This window comes from Homarus americanus, unplaced genomic scaffold (genome assembly GCF_018991925.1).
Source record: "Homarus americanus isolate GMGI-L3 unplaced genomic scaffold, GMGI_Hamer_2.0 scaffold13464, whole genome shotgun sequence".
In the NCBI taxonomy this organism is placed as follows: Eukaryota; Metazoa; Arthropoda; class Malacostraca; order Decapoda; family Nephropidae; genus Homarus; species Homarus americanus.
In genome coordinates this window covers 42,032-62,452 of record NW_024744529.1, presented here as the reverse complement: position 1 = coordinate 62,452, position 20,421 = coordinate 42,032, and the positions used below count along the sequence as shown (strand labels likewise).

Here is a 20,421-nt window from a genome sequence, read left to right as displayed (position 1 = left end):
CCTCAAACTTTGCTACTTACCAACGTATTAACGACTTAGTTAGTTAATAAATATACAAACTGCCCCCCCAGCACCTCCTAACTAAAGCTACAAAAATAGAGAGAGAGATACAGACAGACAGACAGAAAGAGAAAAATTATAAAGCTCTCGTTGCAAAGGCGGTTTAAAAAGGACTGGGAAATTAAGTTCAGGTCACTACCCCGCCGTGTATAAGCTTCAGCGAGTATTACAGATGTTAAAAATGTAAATAAATCAAGACGTTCGTGGATGACACATCCGGATACAAATTATCGATGAAATAAATAATGAATTACCTCATAGTTGAAAATTCCCGTTTGGTAATATATAATTATAGGGGAAAATAGTTATACATATATTTAGTTTAATTACTTACCGTTGGAAGGTAGTTAGGCCCGGGATGATAGTGTATTGTGAAGACTTAACTCCTTCCTCACTACCTGCTACTGTCCATCCTTCGCTACCAACAACGTAACAGTTTCCAGCGACACGATATTAACAATTCCATCACTCCTCCACTTCAGGACTTTTCTTACACTACAAACTTTTCTCTGGGGACTTGTAGCAGCATCTCCCGGCCGTCACAAGTCCGGACCGTCAGCGGCACTTAACAACACGTCACTTATTTACAGCGGATCTGAGTGGCAGGTAAGTCTAATCCTCGGATAAACCAATCCACCAAGTCCCGTTTTCATTGATATTCAGAGATCCACAAACAGTTTACCACCAATCAGGTGAACTTTCTTAAAAACTCTCTGGCTTCAAGTTTTACCCACACCAAAGTATTCACTAACAATAAAACGTTCTTACAAGCAACAAATTTCAAAGTTTTCCACGGCACACGATTCAACAACCATTTAATTGTTCCAAAAGAAAATCAAAATAAACGAGACACTAGAATATCAAATTTCCGTAACTTAGTTTTCCGTGAACATGCACGCCAATGGGCGAGTCCAGCGGGAGGAGAGACACACAACGCCCGTCGTAGCTGGAGCTGTACTGAGAAGCGGTGTGGCGACTGACCCAACCCACCCGATCTCCCCGCCGGTGCGGTTTCCACATATACCCATTTGCCATTTTTCTTTTTAATTTATTAAGACAAGTGAACTATTTTTCCCCTCCCTCTTCCCCCTCTGTAATGAAGTTATGGTGGCGTTACTAACGTTGCATTATAACACGAAGATGAACGATAATTACGTGCGTAGGAGAATCCAGTAGGAAATGAGTTATCTGGCAACTGATCTCTTGTAATCATTAATGGTTACGGTGACAATAGTATCGCATTATTTTTTTTGGTTATGATGGGATGCTGGAGACGATTAATAAGACTTCACCCTGCATCACCCAGCGTCTTGGTGCCCTAAGTGAGTCCACCCAGTTAATTTGGTTTGATTTATTCAGGGGCAACAGTATCGGCCGCAGGTACAGGTAAGGAGGTTAATTCAGAAGCAGCTTTACAGGTATACAGGTAACAGCTATAAACTCAGGTACCATAACAAATACAGGTACAGATATAACTAGAGGAACATGCAGCAGTACAAGTATGAACACCTGTACAGATTCACGTAAAGTTAACGATGTACCACGAACCCCGAGATCCAGACTAGTGAATCCGAAGCATTTATGGACAGAATAACGCATCAGTCTACTGCTTCGGGTTCACGAGTCAGTATCGAGAGGGTCCGTGGCTCAGCAGGAGAGGCGATACGATCCTATACTGGTTATATGTTTGGGGATAACCACCTTGTTAGGGCTTCGTATGCCACGTAAAATAAGGATACATTATTATTTGTATTAGTATTGTTGTTGTTGTTATTATTGCACAATATAGTAATAACAATAAACTCTTCATTACATTGACCTAACTAAAAAAATATATATATCAATAGGTAAAGACAGTGTAAACTTAACGCCATATTAACCTGTCCTCAATGCCATACAGGAACGAGCGTGTGATAAAAAATCTTTTATTACGAAGTTAGAAGAAAGATTCGGAAAAAAAACCCTACCTGAGAAACCTTTTGAGAATGACCGCCCTCGTTACTTAGCGAGATCTTAAGAAGCGGTTGGTTAATAGCCGGGTATAGCTTAACTAGACTTAGATCAAACAAGGTAACAGCTGGTAATTAGAGAGGAGGAATGACAGTGATTGAACGGAAAGACTCTTGATCTGCCTCACCCTGAGCTATAGTAGGAGACACTTTGAGACTCCTGCGGTATAGTAGAGAGACTTTGAGACTCCTGCGGAATAGTAGAGAGACTTCAAGACTCCTGAGGTATAGTAGGATAGATTTGTGAGACTCTGGGCTATAGTAGAGAGACTTTTGAGACTCCTGAGCTATAGATGGAGAGACTTAGAGACTCTGAGCTATAGAGGGAGAGACTTTTGAGACTCTGAGGTATAGTAGAGAGACTTTTGAGACTCCTGCGCTACAGTAGGAGAGATTTTTGAGAATCTGAGCTATAGAGGGAGAGACATTTGAGACTCTGAGCTACAGTAGGAGAGACTTAGAGACTCTGGGGGTATAGTAGATAGACTTTGAGACTCTTTAACATGGCCACCACTAACACCTATAATCACTATCATTAAGCTGCTAACAAGAGCTATAACTAAAGAAAGATTGATTATACCGTGAGCTAAAATAACCCTTCCTGTTAACAGTTAACTAACCAACAGAAGAAAGACTGGCTACTGTTAACATCAACTGAACCAAAGCTATTGATAGTATTCCACATAGACAGTTAAGGCATTCGAGAGAGTTAACTATAATTTAACATGGAACAGCTATAATATCCTAAACATCATTATAATTCAACACAAAAGTTAATATATTATCAAAATTTAACGTCTCATAAAATAAACATTCTAACAACAGCAAAAATTAACCTCATCTATTAATGCAGTAGACTAGATATTACCCAAAGTTAACATTCCTGAAAGTTAACACGGGAGAATTATAAATGTTAATGTGAATGTTAATCTTCACTAACTCTTATAATAAACATCAATAATGACAATGATAAGGGAGATTAGTTTATGTAAATTTACTATAACTTGAAAATTAACATTCGCAAAATTAACAAAGAAATCGGCGAGATAAACAATGTTAGTTTATCCAAGAACTATCATTTATACAAACTAACATAATTTTTACATTCATTGAGTTTGTGTTAAAAGTCCCTGATCAGAAACATAAGAACTGAAACCATTTTAACATTATGAGGAAAAATTAACTTATAACAAAAGCTAACTTGAAAAAAATAACTCTAAAATATTGTTAAAAAACTAACCTTGACTAGATAACAGTATTAACAAAATTCTAACACAACGGACCAAAACATAACTCGGATAAAAAAGATTAACATAACTCTAAAATGTTTAAAAAAAATAAAATTACCAAATATAACAGTAAATTTAACATAACGTAATAAAAACTAACTTAAAAACAATAAACATAAACATGATTTAACAAAAGCTACATAAAAAAAATAACATGATAAAAGTCAACTTGACCTTAACCCTTTCACTAAAACCAAAACAATTTCTCCTAAAAAAAAAAAAAAGAAAGAAAACTCGGTTAGAATTTTATTTTAATGAATTTCCCCCACGTAAACAGACACAAACAAACACAGCGGAATGCGACAACCTCTACATCACGTTGCGGGGTTTAAGAGAGATTGACTTACGTTAAAAAAACCAAAAACAAAAAACACCAAATCGGTTTAATGTTTATTTGGTTTTGTTTGTTTTTAATTTACGGATTAACAAAATAAATGACTCGACAAGAGAATCGCTAACAAAATACTGCAAACAAAATGGTTAGAACTTAATAAATTATCACTAATAACTGTAACACTATACAAATAACATAATTAATAACAATGACACTAACTACCAATGACAACAACCACCACTAACACCAACTACCACCACTATCACCAACTACCACCACTATCACCAACTACCACCACTAACACCAACTACCACTAACAACTACTACCACCACTAACACCAACTACCACTAACAACTACTACCACCACTAACACCAACTACCACTAACACCAACTACCACTAACACCAACTACCACTAACAACTACTACTACCACTAACACCGCTTCCACTATAGCTACTACCACCACTAACACCAGCACACTAACACCAACTACCTACTTTAGCTACCACTGTAGCTACTACCACACTATAACACAACTACCTTTCTTCTGCATCTATAACACCAACTACACTATGGCCTTCTACCACCCACTAACTTTTAGCTCCACCTTTCGCTACCACCTAGCACCAACTTCTGCACTCTTTGCTCCTTCCTACCACCCAACTGCCACTAGCAACTACTACCACCACTAACACCAACTACCACTAACACCAGCTACCACTAACACCAGCTACCACTAACACCAGCTACCACTAACACCAGCTACCACTAACACCAGCTACCACTAACACCAACTACCACTAACACCAGCTACCACTAACACCAACTACCACTAACACCAACTACCACTAACACCAACTACCACTAACACCAGCTACCACTAACAACAACTACTAACAACTGACCACCTACCTATAACTTCTACCTACACCTTCTACTAACAACTCTACCAACTACCTAACGACTACCTACTAACACCAAGGCACCCAATTAGAGTGAGGGATCGGCCGGGGTCATAGTGACACTTGGCCTCTCCTCCCATAAGGTCGAATCTCACGGCTTGCGGGACAAAAGATTAGCCTTTTGCGTGATTGTGGCTTAGTTCTTAATTACCCCCTCATCCGATACTGCTTTTAACGTTTACAACTTGGAGTTCAGAGAATTACAGGTGTGTGTGTGTGTGTGTGTGTGTGTGTGTGTGTGTGTGTAACATCTCTCTGTCACCATCACCTTTAAAATACACCAAATAAATACAATAACAGAAGAAAATAAAAACCATACAAAAAATAACACAATAATTCAATTTTACCCTAACATACATTACCTAATTATACGTTCAATAATGTACTATACACACTAACTAATGAAAACATACAGAGGAAAAATACACAGACTTAGAGAAACTTAAAATGTATTACCAAAGACTTAAGTATGTGGGTGATTAAAATATATACACCTGGAGAGGCTGAATTGTGCAGGTGTGTTGAGCTTATACCTGGCTGTGTCATGTGTGTAGTCAGGTGGTTAGGGTTGTGAAGGTCTGAGTTATGAATAAGATGATCTATTTCGTCTCTGTGGTTGTTGTTGTTATTGTAGTGAGTATAATTGTTGATTTTGTTGTAATTTCTGTTGTTGTATTAATTGTATGTGTTGTAGTTGTTCATCAAAGCTAAAGTAGTTGCAGGAATCTCCAAGATGTATTCACTAACTAATAAAATTAACCGCTATATCAAGGTGATCGATCTAAGGTTAAAGGTCTCCTAATTAACCTAGAGACTCCAATACGCTTTTATCGTCTCTCCCACAACATGGATACCGGTGTCAGAGATGGCAATATTACTTAAGATAAAAATATAATTCTCTTAAGTTTTATTTATCATTGTTTAGTGAGATTAAGAGAATTGGAGATCAGATTCTCTTTAAAAAAAACTGAAGGTTAGGTTAGAGGGCTGATGTCTCTAGATTGAGTGAGAGACTTCTGTTATCTCCAGGTTAAATGAGAGACAATTATCTCGACTATCTCTAACTTAAGTGAGAAATAATTACATGTACTGACTCCAACGTAAATCTTTAAGAGTTTCCCTATTCAAAATATCTCACATAAATCACAATAAACCAAACCTAAGCTAACCTAAGCTAACCTAAGCTAACCTAAGCTAACCTAAGCTAAGCTAACCTAACCTACTGTAGTCTGTAAGTAAATATCCCACAATACTTAGAATTACGGAACTACAGTTAAGTAATAATAATCGTAGTTTGTTTACAGGTCATTCTGATCAAATCTTAAATCGTATTTTTGACTCGAGGAAGATAAGTGTGTGGTGATCTCAAGACACACTTAAGTTAATATTATCGACATACTTCTTACATACTAAACACATTTTAAGTTTGCCATACTCGCAAATATAAATAAAGAAATTTGTAAAGTTTTTTAATTAGGTGAGAACTGCAATGACCCTAACAAGCGGTAGTTAACGGTAATGATCACCAAACAACAACAACAGAATTATACAATCAATCTGGTTTGTTCTTGGCAACTAACCATCATTGGCCGGAACAAACGGCTCTCACCCCAGGCTCCAAACTGCCTCGTTTCATGGTGTGGTGATCCGGAGAAGAGGCTGAGCGCTGATTGGTCGAAGGGATATCTTGTGTGTGTGTGTGTGTGTGTGTGTGTTATATGAAGCTTAGTGTGTAATATTTGAAGGATGATATAACATTAATAATTAACTAAGTATTTTGTTATCGATAATATCACTCTAGTATTGTATTCATGAGTATTAAGGAAGCAATGTATAAGTTTTCGTCCATCAAAGACTCGGGGAACTCAGGTTAGGAGTCTAAAGGGAAGAGTTAAGTTAACCTAATTTATTTGGGAGATTTATGACTTGTAACATTTGATTATCTCTCCAGTTGCTGTCCTAGATATTTACCGGAGAGGTCGACACACGTGTATATATATTACCGTTAATACACAGAGATTAGCACGTATCTGTGAAAATTTTATGCGTTGACTCCGATCCCCCACACACCAGTGACTTCAGTTCCTCACTCAACACGCAGTCAGACGAAACTGGATTCAGGCTTTCAGTGAAATACGACTGGCAATTCAGAGGGCCATCCCGTTACCCAATCACGAATGTTTTCCTAAAGGCTTAGGTAAAATTACTGTCTTTTGAATAGTCACCATACCCTCGGGGCGGAGTTAGTGCCATGGTTCCTGAAATTCCGGCACCACAGTATGGGATTTATGTCAGAGAGAGAGAGAGAGAGAGAGTTGACTCAGAATACAAACATGGTTCCTCAATCACGTTGATTCACTTCTTCACTGAAGCAGATGATTCGAATCCTCGTCTCGACACATAAGTTCAACTCTTCATCTGCCTGTAGCTGCCAGACCTGGTTGTACCGACCGCATCTGCTATAATGATCGTAGAGCACTGCATTTAGCGACCACACTAAGTTAGAATGAGTCCAGAATTGCTCATATCGACCACAACTGTTTCCTACGAGCACAGACATTGTAGTGGGAGTCATTATTGTTCTCTGATTGGCCAATAAACCAAGTTATCTGACTGGCTGACAAACCAAACTATTACATCAGGAGTAGTGTGACTGTGTCTGGTGTCCTGCTTATGTTAGAAGACGTCTAGTGTAACACTAATAGAAGGAGCTGTACACGTCACTTACCACGAGAGACCGGCCATTGTTTGGGTAAGATAAGATGTTATGATCTCTATTCCGTTAAATTTCACATCTAAAATAAGCTAAAGATTTCTTAATAATATATACGTCACCGCCTCAAGGTAAGGAAGGTATAACAGTACAGACAACTATCAGAACTAAGTCTGTAAACTCATCGAATAGTCTACTAACTAATGTTTAGAAAGTATTAATGTGATCTCATCAATGTCCAAGGTAGACTCAAGAGGCTGTCCCCGTCCAACACCTGTCAACACTGTGAAATCGAGAAGTTACCGACCAACTACACTACAGTGACAATACGTGATGAGGGGATAAATACGTAAATAAGACAGTCGAACGTTCAACCACCATCTGCTTGCACTGGCGTTCGTTCACACTACAAGCTAGCGTTCTCTTCTACCTATCCTACAGTGATACACAAATTAAGCTCACGCCAGACATACGTTCCTTCATCAACCTTTTGCCTACAGTGGCGATCCTGTGCGTGTGTAGGCAAATGGTCACCAGGACCCGTGAATATGCCGGGATCAATTAGGAGAACATCCAAATTACAATGACTTTTTATCCCAAGGACCACAAATTGGGTCTCTCTCTCTCTCTCTCTCTCTCTCTCTCTCTCTCTCTCTCTCTCTTGATTTCTTTCTCTCTCTATTTATCTCTTCTGTCTCTGTTTTTGTCGTTCTCTCTCTCTCATTTATTCTGAGAAGTTAAACAAATCTTTCTATCTTTACATATTGTTAAATGACCTACGAAAGGGAAGCACTGAATTGAATTGAATTGAATTGAAACAGCGAGATATATATTTTACAGCTGTGAGAAAACCAATATACCCCCCTATAAAACCACTCAAATAACCATAAAACTCTATAAAACATTTAACTCCCTCATAAAACCCCAGAAAAAAACATCAAATCCCCTAAACCAGACAAATCCCAATAAAAACCCCACAACCCCATTAAACCCCTATAAACCCCCATTAAATCCATTAAGACCCTATAAACCTCCATTAACCCCCATTAAAACCCTATAAACCTCCACTAACCCCCATTAAACCCCTATAAACCTCCATTAACCCCCATTAAACCCCTATGAACCTCTATTAACCCCCATTAAACCCATTAAAACCCATAAAACAAAAACTAAGACAACAACTGTCCTTTCCACAAGCCTTGAGATAAAGGGACTCAAAAACCCTCTGCAGGTAAAGTGTGGTACTGGGTCGGTGTCACTCAACCAGGTGAGGAGGAGCCACTTAGCATCAAGGCAACAGGGTAATTGACTCATTGGGTAAAGGAGACAGCCACCAACTTGGGAAGACTCGGAATAATTCGATCAATGTCAATACCTACCCTCCTCCACGTTGTAGCTCTCTCTCTCTCTCTCTCTCTCTCTCTCTCTCTCTCTCTCTCTCTCTCTCTCTCTCTCTCTCTCTCTCTCTGTCATTTAGCTTTTCTTTTCTCTAATAAAAACAAAAACAAACTCCTATAACACCATTGTAAAACTTGTGACATAAATGGCGGATCTTCAAACTCACCAACAAGACAAATTTTACAACTAAGTCATTTATTCATATCATAATATTATAAGTCTTGTTAACTGGCGATATTTTCACTTGTTTATGAAGGAAAAAGAAAAGTAAAGACATTTGGAGTTTATTAATACGAAGAGAATATTAAACAGGTAATGATGATGTAACACCTGGTGGAAGGAAGGAAGGAAGGAAGGAAGGAAGGAAGGAAGGAAGGAAGGAAGGAAGGAAGGAAGGGGGTAGTTGATGAAGGACGGGGAGGAAGAAGGGAAGTTAGCAGCTGTGATACATGTGGAAGCAGCCAGGGGTCTTCAGGATGCAGTACAGTGAATGAGATCACCTTCAACAATATTAAACATGAGACAACAGCCACAGAGACAGAGGCGTCAACCTATGTAAGAGATTTCAATATGTCTCTCTCGTTCAGTCTCACTTGCTGGAGGTCACTAATGGGCCCAAATCCCAAACTGTATTAATGAGTTTATAAATTTATATATTGATTTAACCTTCATAATAATAAGGTGTGTTGGTGTATTGAACGAAGGTAAATGTCTGTCACGCTTCAAGTTAATTTGGTGAGAAAGGAAGGAGTGAGGATTAGAGTTAATTGTTTGTCTGGAGAAGGAATGAAGAGCGGAAAAATAAAGATTATCTCTCAGGTACTGGAGGAGAAATGACCGTTGAGGAGCACGTTCTCTCTATCTCTCTTTATATATATATATATATATAATATATATATATATATATATATATATATATATATATATATATATATATATATATATATATATATATATATATATATATCGTATACACCGTATTTCACCGAACCATGAGCAGTGAGTATCGGAAAATTATGTTTAAATATTTGTATCGCACAATAACTACGCATATAGAGCCATTATAACTTGAGCACAGTTCGCGAATATGACTCAAAAGTGTCTCTTAACTCTAACTAAAGTGCATTTCAGGAATATGACTTGAGTGTGTTTCGTGAATACGACCTGGAGTCGTGGTAGGTAGCGTGATAAACAGAAAGTAAGAACTTTTGGCCCAAACTTTACTGTAAGTAATGTCTTCAACCTCGATACTGTGATCACTCTACAAGATCCACCTCTCAACCTCATAATATCGTTACTTTTCTTCTTGACACTGAGAGTCCTCGATATACAGAAAATCCCTCGCAACCTACAGAGACCTCGTTAATACGAACTGCAACTCGGTGGAGGTAGTAGCTCCATTAAAGTGAACACACCTCTAAAACAGGCCATGAGACCTTGTTATAGCGAAAACTCCGGAGAAGTCCTGCTACAAACATATGAGTATATTTTTTACTTTAATGTTTTCCGGGTACGGCTGAGGACAAAAGTTTCTGGGCATTACCAAGCGGGCTAACTGCTCTCTCTCAGCCCAGGTGAGAAAGACATGTACCTGAATATTACAACTTTATATCACAACTATGACCTCACAACACCTCATACCCGCAGTAACAGAGGTGCGTGATGATGACCTGACTAACCTCTCACTACAGGTAGGAGGGACAACCACTTAAGCTCTCTGACACTTTACTACAAACCCATGACCTTTCCCCACAGCATTACGCCTAGATAAAAACCTTAACAACAGCTCTAATTCCGGAACAGCCCCCACCTGTGAGAATCATCTGTGTCTTGACAGGTGTAAAGTAAGGCTATGAATAAGTTTGACTTGTCTTCAGCGACTTTCAACAACCTCTAAAAGAAACTATTTGTGTATTCTGATAACACAAAGTAAAACAAATTATTTATGTACCGTAAGAAGACTCTGGGGACGAGTCTGGGATAATTGTGAGAGTCTTTGAGCCTTGAACAGCTGTGTAAGTCTTAATATTAATCTAAGGGATGTTTTCAGTCATTGGTCGTCAAAGCCTCATGTCACTTTCAGGCGGCAGAGGATGTTCACATTTTCTCCCTTAGGATAAACCATTCTAAAGTGACGTCAAGTGTAATCAAAAGTTTCCGTCTCCTCTTCTACCGACTTGACTTCCTCCTGCGTGTCCTCCTCAGCTGGGGTACACACACTCAGGAACTGCAGCTTGAGTCTTGTTGCTCAATAGAATGTAATCATCAGAGAGAGAGAGTCACTTCTAACACACACACACAAAGGCATAACATTTTTTTTCCTTTTTTTTTTCAAACTTGGACAAATACAAGCTTCTATTCTTTTGTTTTTCTCTCAAGCATAATGAGTGAAGTCAGGTCAGGTGGTAATTTAATAGTTATATTTTACAGAAGTAGATGAAGACTATATAATATTTATCATTGATATAACTTAACATTTAAACTTGTCTCAATTTGCATATAGTATAAACCTACTATATAATTATGATCTTAAAAGCTCATTGTGATAATCTCTTCATCGCAACATAATCTATTTACGTTAATCCTAAATAGATAATAGTTTTAAATACCTAAATTAGTACAGGTATAATTAGCAACAACTCATTCATTATATAAAATATCTTCTGGTATTAGTGATTCATATACTCACTAGGTCGTGTTAACATTCAGGAATATATTTCACCATATCATACCAGTCATCTACTACCTTTTATAATAACTATGACCTCTCTGTGACCTATGACCAGAGGCAGATGACCCTTATGTGACATAACTACATGACAATTATTATTTCCCGACCTTCACCAAGACAGGCATCCAGACAACAGATAATGAGCTACTGTCTAAAGTTTTAGTCTAGTTTGTCTTTCCTCTGCCATCACTATACATGGTACAGACACCTAATCACGCACAGACACCTAATCACGCACAGACACCTGATGCGCTGACACGTCACGTACAGACACCTGATAAAATACATTTCAATTAATGCTCTCTGCGGTTAAAGGTGTCTGTTAATTTTATCCTCACTAACTCACTAATAGAGAGATACCGCCGATATCACTTAGTCGATAAACGTGTCGCATCTCTCGCCAAGGTCGTCGTTTGCTCCATAGTAAGACATTTTTGACGTTGAGGTGAATTTTAGCATTTACTCAGTATGCCACCATGCCTGTTAGTGTTGTGAAGTAAAGTACTCACTGTGTACATTACCTGTGTACCTGTCAGTGTTGTGAGGTAAAGTACTCACTGTGTACATTACCTGTGTACCTGTTAGTGTTGTGAGGTAAAGTACTCACTGTGTACATTACCTGTGTACCTGTTAGTGTTGTGAGGTAAAGTACTCACTGTGTACATTACCTGTGTACCTGTCAGTGTAGTGTGACTTGGGGTAGACCGTGATACGTGGTCGTAGTTCGCTGATAATTAATTCCGTCTTCACGACCTATTAAAGCTCATCAGTCACGTCACAAGAGGGTGACCATATTAGTTTCTGCGTCCCCTTATGCCTTTGGTCTCGTCTGTCTGTCTGTCTGTGTCTGTCTGTTTGTGTCTGTGCTTCTTCCTCTCAAATTATATTTTCCTTCCACTCGTTCTATTACTACTTTTGCTTCAATTGCAAATAAGAAATATTTTAGTGTTTGTAGTTGTGTTAAGAACGTCGAGTGGGATAATTACTCTGTCAGGATACTTTTGTTCTAACGTTATAATGTTATTTATTACCAAACTACAGTATGGTAATATTTCGTATATTTTAGTGAGAAGAAGCGAGTCATAGAGAGAGTACAGGAGGAGGTAGTGTGGCTGCTACTCCTCTCCACCGCCTTCACTTCCCCAACTTTTAAAGTTACGTACCCATTCACAGCTGGGTGGGCTCAAGGTCTCTTTATACCTTGGGTGGACTGAGGTTTGCCCCAGGGCGCAAACCCGCACCTCTCAGGAGACGAGGCGAGCGCTATATCCACTCAGCCACAGTCTTCCTGTGAGCGAAATTCCAACACTCACAAGTAGGGGAAATCAGAACTTTTGGACCACCTGAATATTAGTCACCCCAGCTAACCTAACATAACCTAACCCTTCCAGGTAGTATTAGTGTGAAATAAGTTGGGGCTAATCCTAAGTGAGTCCCCATAGTTTTAACAGCTGCCAGGAATAACAAAATGTGAAGTGATCTGTCAGGTGTTTCAGTGAGCACGATCAATACTACAGGTGAGAGAACATCAACACACACACATGCTCTGTCGCCCTCACGACCTGACGAGGCGGGTGAGAGGAGGAAGGGGAAGTGGTGCTGAGACTAAGTTATTAATAGACCTTCATTATAAGTACAGTATTGAATTGTGTTTACATTTACCTCATTATTATTATTATTATTATTATTAAAAAAGCACAGTACAATAAATTAGGTTAGGTTAGGTTAGATTAGTTATAAAATCATCTTCAGTAATATATTCTCGCTGTAATAAAGAGACACATCATAGGAAAATCTTAACTGGAGGAGGAGTGTAGTTGTTTCTGCTCCACCCTGTATAGTTCCAATCGAGCCTTAACTAGTTATTGACCTCTTTAACTGATCTTATTTGTTTCATGTGTGTGTGTGTGTGTGTGTGTGTGTGTGTGTGTGTGTGTGTGTGTGTGTGTGTGTGTGTGTTTGTTCCCATGCGTGTCGATACATAAATATACAGTACATGTATATTCAAACAGTAAAGTCGTCATATAGGTTCACATTGAGTCAGCATGTACACAGATAATGCAGGTAAATGTATTACCATATACACAGTATAGACAGTGCAGATAGACAAACAATGTATTAAGACAGTGCAAGCAGACAAACAATATTAACAGACTGACCAGCGTTAATAACAATTGCAAATAGCAAATCAATTCAACCAAAGGGTAGCGTAAGATAACCATTAGTGTTCTTACGTGTATACAAAGACAGACATGCATAACAACCCCACAGAAACTACAGACTAACAACCTCCTAACAAATGAACGACCAGGAACCACGCCACACAACAATTACGGTAACAACCAGGTATAGTTATGGTATCACCTTGCTATTGTAATCATACCTGGAACATGTCTGCAACGTGTTGAATCAGCTGTTAAGAATTCGTTTTATATATATATATATATATATATATATATATATATATATATATATATATATATATATATATATATATATATATATATATATATATATATATATATATATATATATATATATATATATATATATATATATATATATTTATATATATATATATATATATATATATATATATATATATATATATATATATATATATATAATAACACTATAATGTTATAACACACACACACACACACACACACAACACCATTCCACCTGCTGATCACTTGTGTTATGGAGACATTAATTGGGGACGCCAAATAGGAAGTTCTCACAAGGAGTTCTCTAATTGGTCTCTAGTTGGTGAAGTTACTAGCTGGTGGTTCACGGTGGAGAGCTATTTCGATGGCTGGGTTCTCTCTCTCTCTCTCTCTCTTTTTCTTTCTTACATTTTGTCGTATATCTCTACCCCTCCCTCTCTTTCTCTCTTATTCTCCTCCCTCTTGTCTCATCCCCATCTCTCTCTTTCTTACGCTTCCTTCTCTCCTCACTTTCTTTTTTTCTCACTTTCTTTATCTCCCCTTTCTCTACTTCCGCCATTCTTCCTCAGTCAGTATGTTATAATCATCATCTGCTTTTAATATGACCCCATTATCACCACTGAATGGGTAACCTGGTACTGCTATTGAATGCATATCCCATTATCTTAATCTAATGGGGACCTACAGTATAATGGGAACTGAATTTTATTGTGTACTTATATTTTAAAGGGGATTATCCTTTAATACTGCTCAAAATTCAATGGGTATAATGATTTTAATGGGTTAATCTAATGGAAAAAACACATTAGATAATAACTAGAGTATTAATGGGGATAAAAGATAAGAATTCAAAGGGGAAGAATCATAATGGGTTTATACCTTAATAATTATATGTTAATGTAATGGGAAATAAATAGTTAACTGAGAACTGGGGTTTAATAGGTACGTTAATGGAGACTATTACCACTGTTCAGTCGGTGAGGTAATGGGTTTTCTAACATGAGTAATTTAATGGAGGAACTGTTCTAATTTACTGAGTGTCTGTAAGTCGCCAATAGTGCTTTCTCTCACCGTCTCTGTGTTTCTGTCTGTCTATCTTTCTATTTCTCTCTGTTTTTCTCTCATTCTCTCTTTAACTCACTTTTTCTGTCTGTCTGTTTGTCTGTGTTTCATAACTAACATAACGTTTCCAGAAAAATCAATTATATCTCTCATTAATCTGTATCTGTATGACAGTGTTCACTTGTTTTCATTTATATTTGTTGCCAGTACGATAATAATTTATCAGATGCAAGGCAGCAGCTGGCGGCGGCGGTGTACTGCACTACCAGCCGTACGACATTACCCGCTCGAGAGAGAGAGAGAGAGAGAGAGAGAGAGAGAGAGAGAGAGAGAGAGAGAGAGAGAGAGAGAGAGAGAGAGACTGAATAATTCAATGCAAAATACAATTTAAATGACAGTATAACTCAGTGCAGAATACAGTCCTTGGGAGCTCAATTTAATAGTGATGACACGAGATTACAAATTGATAGGAGAAGGTTGTAGCTTCATCACTATCTACATTAAGTGATTAGAAATAGGATAGTGTAAATTTTAATTTTAATTGATAAAAACATTACACTTGTTAATAGTTGTATTTAAATCGATTTCAGGTGATTTTAGTGTTGAATAGATAAAGTTGGAATATTGCTAAATTGTGTTACGGATAATCACGGACGACTACAGCCTGAAATAGTAGTGTATAGTTGATGTTATAATAGAGCCAGTGGACTATACTGTTAAAATGACGACTATAACTACTGCCTACCTCTCTCTCTAACGGCTGGAGTTATGTAGGTAATAAACTCATTTGATTATATTATTACTAATTTAATTCACTTAAAGATGATCAACATACCTTACTGATATAGTTATACGTGTTGTTTAAATTTGCATATTTCTTAACTCATTCATTTATTTTCTTAAGCTATTACCGTGTTGCCTACTCCTTATGTTGCCTTCGTACTTGTTAACTATTTAACTATAAAGATCGATTCATTGGTCTCTCTCTCTCTCTCTCTCTCTCTCTCTCTCTCTCTCTCTCTCTGACTCAGTTTATCTGTCTGCGTATTTTATATCTGTCTATCTGTCTGTGCATGTCTGTATCTGTCTGTGCATGTCTGTATCTGTCTGTGCATGTCTGTATCTGTCTGTGCATGTCTGTCTATATTATCGTTTTCCTCTGACGATAAATATTGCTGCTAAACAGACCCAGACTTTCTTGTATAAGAGAAGGGTGGAGGAGCCAGGAAGGGAGGAGTGGAGAGCGAGAAGGGGAGGAGGAGGAGGAGGGGAGGACAGAGGGGCGGAGGAGACGGGAGGAGCGGGAGGAGCAGGTGGAGCGAGAGGGACGGGAGGAGCGAGAGGGGCAGGGGGAGACGTGAGGGGAAGGAGGAGGGAGAGGGGCAGGAGGAGACGTGATGGGAGGGAGGGGGGGAGAGAGGCAGGAGGAGACGTGAGATGGCGGGAGAGAGACGAGAGGAGACGAGAGCAGCGGGAGGGGCTAGACGAGCGGGAAGAGAGGGTGTTGATACGAGATTGCTCACACGGCCAGCAACACTAGTGCTCGTGGGACTTCCGCTGTACCGACGTCTTCATCCTACTGTGAATTATACACTAGCCTCTGTAATCTGGTTGTGTAGTTCGTGTAGTGTATGGTGTCAGTGTCTGTTATGGTGTCTGTTATGGTGTCCGTTATGGTGTCTGTTATGGTGTCTGGCGGCGTTCATATGGTGTCTGTTATGGTGTCTGTTATGGTGTCTGTTATGGTGTCTGTTATGGTGTCTGTTATGGTGTCTGTTGGCGGTGTCTGTTGTGGTGTCTGTTATGGTGTCTGTTATGGTGTCTACAGGTGTCTGTTATGGTGTCTGTTATGGTGTCTGTTATGGTGTCTATTATGGTGTTCGTTATGGTGTTCGTTATGGTGCTCCGTTAGTCTGTTGGTGAAGTTCTGTTATGGTGTCTGTTATGGTATCTGTTATGGTGTCTATTAGTCTGTTATGGTGTTTGTTATGGTGTCTTATGGTGTCTGTTATGGTGTCTGCTGTGTCTGGGGTTAGTACCAAGTCGTGTCTGTTATGGTGTCTGTTATGTCTGTTATGTGTATCTGTTATGGTGTCTGTTATGGTGTCTGTTATGGTGTCTGTTATGGTGTCTGTTATGGTGTCTGTTATGGTATCTGTTGTGTCTGTTATGGTGTCTGTTATGGTGTCTGTTATGACATCTTTCATCTACAGTATATTAAAGGAACCATGCAGGACCTACTTATGACGGACAGACAGACAGACAACCTGCCGTGTTTTAATCTAACAACACCATACCTAACATCAAAGAGACAGAGACTTAAAAAAAAAGACAGACAGACAGATTAACATTGACAGCCATAATTGAAGGCTGATATAACATCGAACAGACAGACATGAAAAGAGCCATCCCAGAAGCCTTTAATTTACAGCCCATATCTAACATCATATCGACAGACAGACAGACGGAAGACAAATTTACAGCCCATATCTATCATCATATCTACAGACAGACAGACAGAAAGACAAAGAGACAGACAGCTTCCACAGACCTTAATGTACCCGTGTCTCTTGGTATTGCCCCGAATGACAGTCCCATCTCCGTGTGTCGTGAGGAGACATTGAGAGATTTTATGAAGAATCTCCACAGAAATTTGGAGATTATAATTGTATACTGTATATTTTTTATTATTATTATTATAATTTCTCTCTCTCTCTCTCTCTCTCTCTCTCTCTGATTCTCCTCTATTCTCTCTCTGATTCTCTGTTTTATTATCCTCTTTTTGTATCTCTTGCCGTTGTTGTTCTTTTTCTTTTATATTTCCTTCATTGCTTCTGTCTCCTCTAAACTTTCCCTTCTTCTCTTTATTTTGCTTCCTTCTCCTTCTCCACTCTTCCACTCCTCCTCCCCCTTAACTCCATCCATCTTCTCAATTTACATTCACTTGAGCTAATTGCCTCGTTAATTAATTATTATTGTTATCCTATTCTCTCTATGTAATTTCCACCCACAATTTGCACTCATTATCATTGTCCTTGTGTACTTCCTCCTTTCGTTATTGTAATTCATATATTCCCCACGTTTACCATTATTCCTATTCTTTGATTGGAATGTGAAATCAAAGGAAGAGGAAGATAAGAAAAAGAGTAATAATAGTAACTTAAAGGATATTAGGATAAAACAGGATAATTAAAATAAATGATAAAATGGAATTAAAAGGAGAATGAAGTGATAGCAAGAATAGAATGAGAGAAAGAGGAAGAGATAATTGTTGGATAAGTATTAATATGGAGAGAGAGAGAGAGAGAGAGAGAGAGAGAGAGAGAGAGAGAGAGAGAGAGAGAGAGAGAGAGAGAGAGAGAGAGAGAGAGAATAAACTGCTGTAAAGGAAGATAAATAAAACTTTAAATTACCGAAAATAATAACAGTGTAAATTAAGAAAAGACAAACAAACAGACAGTTAATTAGACTAGACATAAACACAGACAGACAGACAGATGAATAGACAGACAATTAATTAATCAAGGTACTGAAACAGACAGACAGACAGACAGAGAAACAGAGAGACAGACAAGCAAAAGAAATCTCAGGTACTAAAGCTCGGCCCCCAAAAAAACCGACAAAAAAGAACACGATAAGAAAATATAGACAGAGAACGTGATAAATATGGAATAGGAGAGAACAAGGAGAACACGTGAAGGAACAATAGATAAATCCACTCTTTCTCCCTACCACTCCATCCTTCTCCCCACCACCCATCCCTCCTATCACTGGCACCCTTCTCCCCCATCCTCCCCCACCACCCCCCACTCCTTCCTCCCACTACCTCACTACTCCCCATCACTCTCCACCACCCCACACCTTCCCCCCATCACTATAACCAACCTCAGCCCACAAATTCTACACATTGTGCCATTTTCCTCCTTGTTTCCGCTTCCGTGTGTTGGCCCCGCGTATCTACCCCCTCCCACTCCTCCTTCTTCCCCTCCCTCCTTCCCTCTTCCCCCCTCCCCTCCCCTCCCTCTAGTCTTGATGGGAGAAGATCAGATCGTGGTTGTGTGGAGGCGACTGTTGTGTTCCTCAGAGCTCCAAGATAGGAGAGCAAGGATGTGACGTCAGAGTGTAATGGGTGTGTGTGTGTGTGTGTGTGTGTGTGTGTGTGTGTGTGTGTGTGTGTGTGTGTGTGTGTGTGTGAGTGTGCAGTGAGTTCCTAAATGACGTCATTGTGTATGGAAAGAGAAGTCGTGACGTCAGAGTGTAATGGGTGCACTGAGGTTCGTGACGTCATTGTGTATGGAAAGAGAAATCGTGACGTCAGAGTGTAATGGGTGCTGTGAGGTCTTGACGTCATTGTGTATGGAAAGAGAAGTCGTGACGTCAGAGTGTAATGGGTGTGAGTGTGCAGTGAGGTTCGTGACGTCATTGTGTATGGAAAGAGAAGTCGTGACGTCAGAGTGTAATGGGTGCACTGAGGTTCGTGACGTCATTGTGTATGGAAAGAGAAGTCGTGACGTCAGAGTGTAATGGGTGCACTGAGGTTCGTGACGTCATTGTGGGTATGGAAGAGAAGTCGTGACGTCAGAGTGTAATGGGTGCAGGAGGTTCGTGACGTCATTGTGTATGGAAAGAGAAGTCGTGACGTCAGAGTGTAATGGGTGCACTGAGGTTCGTGACGTCATTGTGTATGGAAAGAGAAGTCGTGACGTCAGAGTGTAATGGGTGCAGTGAGGTTCGTGACGTCATTGTGTATGGAAAGAGAAGTCGTGACGTCAGAGTGTAATGGGTGCTGTGAGGTCTTGACGTCATTGTGTATGGAAAGAGAAGTCGTGACGTCAGAGTGTAATGGGTGCAGTGAGGTTCGTGACGTCATTGTGTATGGAAATAGAACTCGTGACGTCAGAGTGTAATGGGTGCAGTAGGGTCTTGACGTCATTGTGTATGGAAAGAGAAGTCGTGACGTCATAGCGTGGTGACGGAGGAGGACAACCTTTGACGTCAACACTAAATCAAATGTTATAATACTCGTTTTAACAACTGCAGCAATTAACTAAATGAAACAGACCATTATCTGATGACACTCATTTAACACACCCAGGAGCTGAGTAAAACAGACAGACAGACAGACTTCAATTAAACACCTCACCATCTTATGTTATGGAAGCATAATCCAACACTTTCTTGGTGTTGTTGAAAGCTCTATACATATTCATACAGTATGTTTGTATGTTTGTATGTATGTACGTATGTCTACTTTTCCATATAATTCAGACTGATTGAGTAATTCGAGAAAAGGAGGGGAGAGGGAGGAGAGAGGAGAGGGAGAGGGAAAGAAGGGAGGGGAGAGGGAGGGAAGAGGGAGGGAAGAGGGAGGGAAGAGGGAGGGAAGAGGGGAGAACACACGCCTCCCGACGTTC

The 20,421-nt window shown here is 39.2% G+C and overlaps 1 protein-coding gene across 2 annotated transcripts in view; it reads right to left on the bottom strand.

The window, feature by feature from the left end:
- The window catches only part of LOC121877976 (irregular chiasm C-roughest protein-like), a 97,694-nt gene extending 96,687 nt beyond the window's left edge, over positions 1–1,007 (bottom strand). For both annotated transcript variants that reach the window (XM_042383936.1, XM_042383937.1), the window contains exon 1: positions 395–1,007. The gene's annotated coding sequence lies outside the window, so the exon portion shown is untranslated. The remainder of the gene's footprint in view (positions 1–394) is intronic.
- Between the last annotated feature and the right edge of the window lie 19,414 nt (positions 1,008–20,421).